Consider the following 12,628-nt stretch of genomic DNA (forward strand, 5'->3'; position numbering starts at 1 on the left):
CTACTTTTATTCTCTCAAAATTAGATGAATGAAAGCCTTTTAACTTGGGTCACATTCCTTACCTTCATTGATCTGCTCTTTAAGAGCACATACTGAGATGTTTGCAAACATTGTTATCAGCATCAGTTGTAGGAAATTTGCTTTGGTATTTGCTGTTAAGACTACAATCAATTAGTCTGTGATACACTGATTCATTCATCCAGCAATCATTTGTTGAGCTTCTAACCAGTCGTATCCCTGCACTCTAGGAATCTGAAAATGAAGAATAGTGTGGTCCCTCCCCAGAAAGCTCATACTCCAAAGGAGAGGGACTTTGTCTTTTCTGTTTTTCAGTGTTCTTCATGTCAAGTCCTAAATCGGGTGTTACTTTAAAAATACAGCCCCGGGGAAAAAGGAAAAGAAAAACCCAACAAAGTAGAAGTACAATAATCCCCCGAAACACTTTTATATTTAATCAACTTTTAGAGCTTTTGCTGCTCAGAGAATGAGAGCTATAGAATTTTATACTCGTACTTTTGCCACTGCTGGAAAACTCGGAGCCCAGTATGATCCTCCACCATGTCAAGGAGAATTATATTATCCTATGAAGCTCTGAATCTTTCCCTTTTTCTCATTTTTTTGGTTCTGATTTACTATTTTTTAGTGAATTTCCATATGCCTGGCCCTTATTGTAAACAGACTCAAATCCTTTTTGGATAGAGCCTAAAGTTTTATACATATATATCACTTTATATATATACACATATATATATTTATTTATATATTATATATAACTTTATATATAATTTACATATAACATATAACTATATATATTCATATACAATATATGTAACTATTATGTAAACATATATATGTGTGTGTTTTAATAAAACATGATTTGGTTTATGACTACATCTTCTGTTTGGACCGGGAAAAAGGAATTCCAGTGCTCATATTATTGAAAAGTTGTAGCCCTCTTTGCTCATCCATGCCTTCTTCTCTGACCTCCTCCCTTTCTCTTTTCATACTGTTTGATGAGCTCTTGAGATTGTTGACTGGAGAACATCAATATACTGAAGGGGTCATCTGGCCAATTTCTAGGAATAAAAATTATGGTTATGGTTTATTGGACCTAATCATACACAGAGACAGTGACGCTCATTCTAATAAATAAATCAGAACTGGAGGTGCCTTAAGAACAAACATTTTTTTCTCACTTTTATTTCTTATTTATTTCTATCTGCAGGATCCAGCATAGAGCATAGTAGAGAAAAATGCTCAGAGAAGTGATGCTGAGTAAATGAGTGTCTGAATGAATGAATGAATCAAATAGTACCTACTCTGACAGTCATATTTGGTCTCGATTCTTGCTTTTTCTGAATATTTTACAGTGATTAGCTGCTGCCAAAGCACGCAGTTGAAAATTGAAGAAAGATCAACCATAATAGGCATTTTCATATTCTGGATACATGTCTATAGATAGACAAATATATATGTGCATTTGCATATATATATGTATATATATATCATACAGTGGCTTGCTCTTTCCTGAGGTTAGCCAGGCTACTTCTATGTAGGTATTGCCAGAAAACACACAAAATCACCTCCATAGACCCTTGCATTTTCATTATTCTGGTTGACCTTTGAACGATGCTGACTCCCATAGAATGGAAAATCAGAGTATACCTTTGACTCACCAGAAACTCAACTACTAATAACCTATTGTTGACTGGAAGTCTTACTGATAAACAGTTAATTAACACATATTTTGTATGTTATATGTATTATATGCTGTATTTTTGTAGTAAAGTAAGCTAGAGAAAAGAACGTGTTATTAAGACAATCATGAGGAAGAGAAAATACATCCTCTTCATGCTTATCATCTTCACATTGAGTAGGCTGAGGAGAAGGAAGAGAAAGGATTGGTCTTGCTGTCTCAGTGGCAGCAGAGGCAGAAGAAAATTCACGTGTAAGTGGACCTACATAATTCAAACCTGCATTGTTCAAGGGTCAACTATGCTAATCTCTTATGTGCCATATTCCTGACCCACCCTTCTTCCGGACATGACATGTCTAAGCAGAAGTACTCAGTGTGGAAGCAATAGCACAGCTAGTGATAGATAGGAGGTTTGGTTGAGTCCTGGATTTGTCCGCACTCACCATGACCTCAGTAAGTTACATGGTCTCAACTGCAAAAGGTGAACCATGCAGGACTGACATGTCAATACTACAGGAAGTATAAGTGAAAATGGTTCATGAGCTAGGTGAATATTATCCAACTGGTCCAACTCTGCCACCACATTTGCCTGGATGCTCTGGGCTCTAGGTGTCTTTGCTGTCACTCGTGCCTACTTTCTGCTTCCCCATCATATGCACCAGCTCCACAGGTTTTTCATTTTTCCTTTTTCTTGCACAAGTTGTTGAAGATCAAGAAGGATGGAATTCCTTTTGAGAGAGTCTGCTGGGTGCCAGGCTCTCTGTAAACATATTGTACTATTTGATCCTCATGCAAACTCCAGAGAGTATTATCCTGTTTTGCAGCTAGGAAAAGGAGCTCAATGAGATTAAATAAAGTTCTTAGTAAGAGAAGGGGAAATTTTTTTTAACTCTTCAAAGCCAGTGTCTCTGCTAATTTATCATGAGTCAGGCCATGGACATCCCCACTGCCAGCAATAAGCCTGAAGGCAGAGGAAAAAAATAAATCAGAGGAGAAAATGGGATAGTAACAGGAACACGGCAAGAACTTCCTCTTTTAGTAATAGGATGGATCCTTGAGTTCTTATTCTTTCAAAAATGCCAGAGACAACAGAGAGGCCTTGAACTGGGCTTTAGTGAGTTGGCCTGTTTCTCACTCTGCACAGACTGGGGAGACTGATAACTTGAAGATACCTTTATGGAGAATAAAGGGAAGCTCTAAGCAGCAGGTTCACTCATTGGCGTAATTACTGGAACATTCCTTGCTACCTGGTTCTATAATAAATGGAAGCCTAAGTAAACTTCACCAATTCTGAGTCCTCATTTTTGCAAACCTCCAAGCCAGGAATTTATCTTACTTAGTCTAGTTTGGTTCATATTGTATTGTCCATGGGCTCTAAAAGTGACAAATGTGAATGGTCAGAGGTGTCTGATTTACCTAAGTGCTATCTATGGGCCAAGCACTGGGTTAAGTGTCTTTCATATCAATTATTTCTTCTAACAATCCTGTATGTTAGAAACTATTGTTATCTTGATTTGAGGTCATTTAAGTTTCCTGCTTTTTGGTGTGTCGTTTTGTTTTTGCTGTTATAAGTAAGGCTGAAATGACAATCTTTGTTCACATTACAGATCGTTTTCCAGGAAGTGAGACCAGTTACTCAGCCAGTTCTTTTGAACAGCTTTAAGACCCTTGAAGCAGATGACCAAACTGCTTTCTGGAGGGTCTGTATCACAGTGGACCCTGAGGTCCGCAGGGTATGTGCTTGCTGGTGTCCCCAAAACCTTGCTGCTACAGTGATGTACAGCAAGGAGATTGTCAGGAGTCTCATTTTAATGAACCTGGCAATAGTCTGGAAATATTCTGGCCTGAGATTCGAAACCTGGTCCTCTTCAGGTATGCTGGCTCATGCCTAGAATCCAGTACTTTGGAAGGCCAAGGTGTGGGGATCGCTTGAGTCCAAGAGTTCAAGACCAGCCTGAGCAACATAGTGAGACCCCATCTCTCCAAAAACCAAATCAAAACAAAAAATTTTAAAAATAGCCAAGTATGATGGCGCATGCCTGTGGTCCCAACTATTTGAGACGCTGAGGCAGGAGGATCCCTTGAGCCCAGGAGGTTGAGGCTGCAGTGAGCTATGATTGCATCACTGCATCCACCTTGGGTGACAGAATGAGACACTGTCTTAAAAAAAAGTAAAGAAACCTGGTCCCTGCTGTGCCATTGGAGCTGTGTGACATTGGGTTAGTGCTTGTCTGTCTCTGGGCTTCAATTTTCCCAAGTGTGACACATAGGAGGTAGGAAAGATTATCTGGTAGGCATTTTCAGCTCTAATTTTTCTTGATATTTTGGGGGGAATATAAAGCCTCTTCAGGCATCAGGTGTCTCCAAATATAAACAAATTTTCATGTGTTGTCTCCAGTTGTATAATGTATATCATTTGATCAAAGGATATATAATATATATTACATATATCATTTGATCAAATGATATATCATGGCATGGTAGACTCTCAATCAACAACAGTACCTTTTATAGAAGAAAATTTAACACTTCCCCTCCTCTTATTCTTGTGTAAAGAATAACGAGGTTCCTAAAAGCATTTATAAGTAACTATTAAAAAATTCTGAGCATCCAGAGGCCTTGGGATTCTGGTTTCTCATCCTATGCACGTGCAGTTACAAGCATCTTTCAGCTTAACCTCTCAGCCTGGAGCATCATCCACCCAAGTCCAAGTGTTTTCAGATGTAAAGTGAATTTGAAAGTTCCATGTTGACCCTCCGTGTTGACTAGAGGCACCGTTGCACGGATACAAATCTGTGCCTGACATCATGGGCTGTCCTCAGCGTCTTTGATGTTGCAAAAGTTTACTAATGGCTCTGTCAGTTCAGGGAGCTCTTTGAACTAAACACTGATTGATTAAATAATAAATTCATTCTGTGGGTTTGCATCTGTTCACCACGCATTTATTGATGTGTACTTCCTTGGGTGATAGTCTTACAGGGATGAATAAGAGTTAATCCCTGTTCTTTGGAGTTCCCAGGCTAGTGGGTGAGAGGCCCAGGTAAACAAATAACTGCAATACAATGTGCCAGATGCTATAACAGAAGCAGATTCAGTGATCTTTGAGAGGATAGAGGAAGCAGTGATTCATTCTATGGAGAAAAAGAAGTAGAGACAGGCTTCCCAGAAGATGAACATTTAATCTCCATTTTGAAATCTTGAAATCTGGAGCACCTGACACAAAGGCATAGAGGTTTAAAAAAAGAGTTTAGCTTATTTGAGGAAAAACCAGATAGGAAACATGGTATGAAATAAAACAAATAATGTAAATAGGGACTAGATCATAAAGGGCTTTCAGTGCCAGGGTAAAGGGCTTGGACACCATCCTGTAGATTTGCAGTGTCTAATAGGGTAGTCATTAGACATGTGTGACTTTTTAAATAAAAGTAATTGAAAGTAATCTCAATTAAAGTTTCAGTTTCTCAGTTGCATGAACTATATTTCAAAGCTCAGTATACACTTGTGGCTAGTGGCTGCCATATTGGAGTAGATGAAGAGCATTTCCATCATTGTATAAATTTCTGAGGACAGTGCTTCTGCATATGATGTAAAGTGAGTGATGGATTTTAAAAGGAAGACGATGGATTTTTTTTTTTTTTTATAACGTGGAGAATGGGTTTGAGGTGCATAAAAGCAGGAGCAGGAAAAACACTGAGGAAGTTATTGTCACACTCAAGGCAAGAGATGATGAAGACCAGCATTACAGCAGGGACTATCACTATGCCGGAAGAAATCAAGACCATCTTGCAGCTTGTGAGACAGCAAGAGACCAAAGACCATAGTCATCAACGCAGTTTTCCAATTGGAATGTGACAGGAGTCCAGGAAGACATTAATCTCATCTTTTGTCATCAGTACCCTTTGGCTTGAAGCCTTAATCCCCAAGCTTCTTGGTTGACTCTAGGCATATGGACAAACTCCCAAGTGCCTAGAGCTCCCTGCAGTCTCCCTGCCCCTGCTTGCCTCGTTTCGTCATGCCATTGGGTCTTAACCAGATGAGTATCTCATTTGGCCCATTTTCCACCCAGGATGAATGGAGTTTGGGAAAGGAAGATTGTATGACCAACCCAGGCATCTGTTTTGCTCTGAGCATCTGGATTCCATGGTTATAACATGGCAGTGGATACCTCTGAAAGGCAGGGGCAGATTGGATGATAAGATGCAGTTCCTTGTCTCCTCCCTTCCTGCTAAATGTAAACAAATCACTTCCATTAACAGTTGACAGGAGGAAGGGCTATACCCTGCAGAAGAAGTTGCTGAGGACACTGTAATAAAGAATGTGGACTGTTTCTCCTAGAAATATAAAGATGCTCTCAGAGACAGTCATGGTGCTGAGGGCAGTTTATTCATACCCAAGAATATAGGGCCTCCATATGTACTTGAGCCATGTTACTCTGGCTTAACTTGTATGCCATAAACAGTTCTTATTGTCATGGCCTCCTTAACCCCTTCCCTGTTGAACCCCTAGAGAAAGAAGGAAATCTTCTGGTGGTAAAGCACTAATTTTCTGAAATCCACTCATCCTTCAGGGCCTAACTCAAGCACTGCCTGCCCTGTGAGACCTTCAGATCCTCAGTCCTGCTCAGATGGATATTTCTTCTTCTTCTTCTTCTTTTTTTTTATACTTTAAGTTCTAGGGTACATGTGCACAACGTGCAGGTTTGTTACATATGTATACTTGTGCCATGTTGGTGTGCTGCACCCATGAACTCATCAGCACCCATCAACTCGTCATTTACATCAGATATAACTCCCAATGCCATCCTTCCCCCCTCTCCCCTCCCCATAATAGGCCCTGGTGTGTGATGTTCCCCTTCCAGAGTCCAAGTGATCTCACTAATCAATTCCCACCTATGAGTGAGAACATGCGGTGTTTGGTTTTCTGTTCTTGTGATAGTTTGCTGAGAATGATGGTTTCCAGCTGCATCCATGTCCCTACAAAGGACACAAACTCATCCTTTTTGATGGCTGCATAGTATTCCATGGTGTATATGTGCCACATTTTCTTAATCCAGTCTGTCACTGATGGACATTTGGGTTGATTCCAAGTCTTTGCTATTGTGAATAGTGCCACAATAAACATACGTGTGCATGTGTCTTTATAGCAGCATGATTTATAATCCTTTGGGTATATACCCAGTAATGGGATGGCTGGGTCATATGGTACTTCTAGTTCTAGATCCTTGAGGAATCGCCATACTGTTTTCCACAATGGTTGAACCAGTTTATAATCCCACCAACAGTGTAAAAGTGTTCCTATTTCTCCACATCCTCTCCAGCATCTGTTGTTTCCTGACTTTTTCATGATTGCCATTCTAACTGGTGTGAGATGGTATCTCATTGTGGTTTTGATTTGCATTTCTCTGATGGCCAGTGATGACGAGCATTTTTTCATGTATCTGTTGGCTGTATGAATGTCTTCTTTTGAGAAATGTCTGTTCATATCCTTTGCCCACTTTTTGATGGGGTGGTTTGTTTTTTTCTTGTAAATTTGTTTGAGTTCTTTATAGGTTCTGGATATTAGCCCTTTGTCAGATGAGTAGATTGCAAAAATGTTCTCCCATTCTGTAGGTTGCCTGTTCACTCTGATGGTAGTTTCTTTTGCTGTGCAGAAGCTCTTTAGTTTAATTAGATCCCATTCGTCAATTTTGGCTTTTGTTGCTGTTGCTTTTGGTGTTTTAGACATGAAGTCCTTGCCCATGCCTATGTCCTGAATGGTATTACCTAGTTTTCCTCTAGGGTTTTTATGGTATTAGGTCTAACATTTAAGTCTCTAATCCATCTTGAATTAATTTTCGTATACGGAATAAGGAAAAGATCCAGTTTCAGCTTTCTACTTATGGCTAGCCAATTTTCCCAGCACCATTTATTAAATAGGGAATCCTTTCCCCATTTCTTGTTTTTCTCAGGTTTGTCAAAGATCAGATGGCTGTAGATGTGTGGTATTATTTCTGAGGGCTCTGTTCTGTTCCATTGGTCTATATCTCTGTTTTGGTACCAGTACCATGCTGTTTTGGTTACTGTAGCCTTGTAGTATAGTTTGAAGTCAGGTAGCGTGATGCCTCCAGCTTTGTTCTTTTGACTTAGGATTGTCTTGGAGATGCGGGCTCTTTTTTGGTTCCATATGAACTTTAAAGCAGTTTTTTCCAATTCTTGAAGAAAGTCATTGGTGGCTTGATGGGAATGGCATTGAATCTATAAATTACCTTGGGCAGTATGGCCATTTTCACGAGATTGATTCTTGGGCAGTATGGCCATTTTCACGATATTGATTCTTCCTATCCATGAGCATGGTATGTTCTTCCATTTGTTTGTGTCCTCTTTTATTTCACTGAGCAGTGGTTTGTAGTTCTCCTTGAAGAGGTCCTTTACATCCCTTGTAAGTTGGATTCCTAGGTATTTTATTCTCTTTGAAGCAATTGTGAATGGAAGTTCATTCATGATTTGGCTCTCTGTTTGTCTGTTACTGGTGTATAAGAATGCTTGCGATTTTTGCACATTGATTTTGTATCCTGAGACTTATTTCACACAAACCTCTGTTTGGCACACATCAACTGTAGTTAGATGATTATGTTACTGCCTGTCTCTCTACATAATAAGCATTGCTGAGCAGGGTTTGGCCTAAGTCAGTTTTGCATCAAAAGGACCTGCACAGAATTCCAGTCTGTAAAGGTTCACTAAATTGTATAAATGATGACACATAGTCTCCATTACATCTAAGGAGAGGCAAATCAGAAAAAGTCTAGGAAAGCATCACAAAAGAATCTAGGAAAGAAAATATCCGTTTATTTTATGGGTTTTGTCTTGCATTCATATACTCAATCTTTCCTTCATGCATTCATTCCATTGTTGCACAAATATTCACTGAGTCCCCACTGATGATCAAGAAATTAGCAAACGTGGTAGAGGAGGCAAAGCTTAAGTAAAATTCTCAAACATACTTCGGAATTGCCAGACCTCTAAGTACTTAGTTAAAGAGAAGAGAAAAGGAGATAATATTTAATATTTAAGTCCACTGTGAGACCGATTCTGCTAGAGGGATGTACCAAGTTCAGGCGAAGGGAATCAGGGAGAACTCATTCTGTTAAATGAAGAGAGTAGACTCTAGACTTCAAATTCTGGCTCCATAATTAGCAGCTGCCTTGGGCAGTTCATCTCTCAGAGCCTCAACATCATCATCTATAAAACGGACCTGGTCGTTGTGGGGGAAAGCATGATGATGTTTACAATTGTCTTGGTACAATATTTGGAATAGAGCAAGTGCTATTTTTCAGGCCATTATATTTGTCAGCCTAAATGATCAGGCCCATTTTTAACTCGTCTTTGTGTGGGAAGATAGACCAATGTGAAGAACTTCCAGCGAAAGTCAAAACTCAGATGTCTCTGACAATGTATTTTAGATGACTCAGCATTTGAGCAGACATCTTTCAAATACACATTCCCCTAAAGTTGTCTTCCAGAAGAGCAAACAAGATAAATCTGATTATGCACTTTCCTACAAGACAGAAAAATGTGAGTAAACAGACAGAAATGTAACTATTTGGGGCTGGAATTCGTGAGCTCTATTTCATAAGCATCATTGTAAACACATTCATTGAGATACAAAATTCTAAAGGGGCCATAGAACTCTACTGAAGATAGCAAGTTGATACATTCCATGCAAAGCACATTTATACCTAAATCACGATTATGATTACTATTGTCATCAGGCAATGAGGAGTTAGTATTATCATGACTGCAGAAGATGGTTATGATGTTTACAGTGTTTGTCAAAACAGGAAACAGATGCTGCTGCCAAAACTAATTTAAATCCTAAGAAAGACAGACAATGAAACTCAGAGATACTAACCAATAAGCAATGCTATTGTCGTTCTGTAGAGTAAGGAAAAGGACTGTCTGGTTTATATGCCCACAGACTCCTCCCTTCACTCAGAATAAGAACCAAGGATAAGCCGTGTGAAGTTTTAATGATTATCTCAAAGAGGCAGACCAAGGCCATTAGTGGAAGGAGGGAAGAAAGATTCCTCATTGGCCTCTCTCTCCTCAGGTCTTCTTGCTCCCTGTTAACTGAGAACAAACATCCTAGACAGTCAATAATCTCTATGTATTTTTAAAAGCCTAATTTCTAATCTACTGATTAAGACCGATCAACTTTCTCAAACATACTTGGGAATTGCCAGGCCTCTAAGTACTTATTTAAAGAGAAGAGAAAAGGAGATAATATTTAATGAACCTTCGCTTCAAGACGATGGATTTTCTTTATATTTCATTCAAAAAATCAAAAGCCTTTTTTAAAAAATGGCATGTTGAGAAAAACAATAGTAAATGTTTACATTAACCCAGATTTCCTTGATTTTAGATTGTAAAAATCTAACTTGAAAGAGTTCAAATAGAATATCTTGGCTTATAAAACCATGAGAAAGAAATAGCTTTAGGAATAATTTGAAGGTAGGAAATATATTTTATTTCTCTCTGTATTCCTAGTTCCTTCTTCAGCGTGTCATTCTGGACTAGCCTTTCAAGGCAGGATATTCTTTTTTTAATTTAATTTATTTTAAGTTCCGGGGTACATGTGCAGGATGTGCACGTTTGTTACATAGGATAATGTTTGCCGTAGTGGTTTGCTGAACCTATCAACAGGATATTCTTAATATTGTGACTGAATCTACATTCCGAACGTTTCTTTTTCCATTTGCTTCTGGGATGTTTCTAATCAATGGCCCTAGACAACTAGTCCACTTTATTTATTTATTTATTTGTTTGTTTATTTTTTGAGACAGAGTCTTGCTCTGTCGCCCAGGTTGGAGTGCAGTGGCTCAATCTCCGCTCACTGCAAGCTCCACCTCCTGGGTTCACGCCATTCTCCTGCCTCAGCCTCCCTAGCAGCTGGGACTACAGGCACCCGCCACCATGTCTGATTAATTTTTTTTTTTTTTTTTTTTTGTATTTTTTTAGTAGAGACGGGGTTTCACTGTGTTAGCCAGGATGGTCTTGATCTCCTGACCTCATGATCCACCCGCCTCGGCCTCCCAAAGTGCTAGAACTAGTCCACTTTCTTCAAATCAATGGTTAAGTCTCTAAATCTCTTCTTCCAAAATTGCCCCCTCTGCCTAAGCATTTCCTTGCTCAAAAAACTCACTCCCTTCCAGGGTGTTTAATTAATTTCCTGAAATATGTTAGAACCCCTTTATTCCTTTAGCTCACTTAGTTCTTTTTCTTAAATATACATATTTTTCTATGGTACTATCGTGCATCTGATCATTCAGACTAGAGATTTCAATGCTGTTTATTCTCACGTCTTCAGTTTGATTTGATTCAACCAAAATTTGCTGAACATTTCTTGAGTATATGGAACTCTGATTCAGGGGACACAGGGCAGTACAGTATAGTCACTGCTGTCAAGATTTTTTGCTATAAATTGTGGCAAAAACATAATTGTAAAATCATATGTACTTTGGAATAAAACAGAAATGTATATGAATGGAGGAAGTGGACAGGTGTTCTCCTAGGTACTGGGAATACAGGAATAAAATATTGTCAGTATTCTCAGTGAGCTCCAAGATTAGCAGGGATCACAAAATTATTGTTCATCATAATAAACATATTAATATAACACTTATAATAACATAATATCAATAATATAGTAATAATGTATTAATATGTTAAATTATATACTAATATCTCAATGAATATGTTAAATTACACACTAATAATGTACTGATATTATTGTATAATATATTAATATTATTGTATAATATCAAAATACATTATTTGTCATAAAATTATTTGTGATTGAGACCATAACTATATAACATATTTTTATATTAGTAAATATATTATATTTATAATCTTGTAAATATAATACTTGTGTTTATATAATCTCATACATATAACACTTGTATTTATATATATTTATATGAAACTCTACATATAATGTAAGAGAGGCAGTGGTCAGTTTTAGCCTGGTGATGTGGGAAGGGGCTTCGAAAGTCAGCCAAGTCTGTCACTTCTCCTTTCAGACATTCTGTCACCCTTATCCCTGCCACCACCTCAAATCTCCTCCACCCCTCATAGCTTGCTTCCTATAGCTGACTCCTGCTATTTACTTAGTTCAAAGAAAAGAAAAAGAAAAAACTCTAAGACAGGCTGATGGCAGGCCTTGTGATAGCATCTGAGTGCCAATGCAAATGTCCACATTTTCTCTGAGTTATTACCCTGAGAGTAAAATATATGCAGAGGGACAGACTCTCTCCTGGCCAGAGGGAGCGCAGTTCAGCCCTAAGCCCTTTCTGATGGGAACAGGGAACGCTGAGGCTGCCACTGCGGGAACCAAAGGGGTGGGTCTCCTGTGTCTGGATCATTTGGCCTGAATTTTACATTCCCCAGGAGTTTAGTATGTCAGGGCTGGGCAGGGTTGAGAGAGGCCATTAGGACAACATTCTCTTGTTTTCTTTTAATTTCCTCAGAGGAGAAGGGTCTACAATTTTGTTCAAAAAGTTTTCTATTCTCTCAATATCATTTACAGCAAGCAGTCCTTCTTTAATGGTGCAGGTGGAACAACTTTTTTGTTGTGCTGGACTCTGCCTTGATTTGCAGGGTTTTTATCATTCTTGATCCCTGCCACTAAATGCAAGTAGTACCCCCACCTGCAACTAAGGCAGCCAGAAATGCTCTATACATTTCCAAACATACACCTCCAGAGGAACAATTCCATCCAAAATTAAGAACCACTGAATGATGTCATCAAATTTGCTTTTAGTTGAGTCTGAATTATTGATTCATTAATTTAAACCATGCAAGAAGCACAGCACCTAAACCTCTTTGTGCACTTTTTATTGTCTTGCACTGTGAAGGCTACAGAGAGGAATAAGACATCTCCTGGGATCTTACTCCA

Source organism: Macaca thibetana, chromosome 15 (assembly GCF_024542745.1).
Source record: "Macaca thibetana thibetana isolate TM-01 chromosome 15, ASM2454274v1, whole genome shotgun sequence".
NCBI lineage: Eukaryota > Metazoa > Chordata > Mammalia > Primates > Cercopithecidae > Macaca > Macaca thibetana.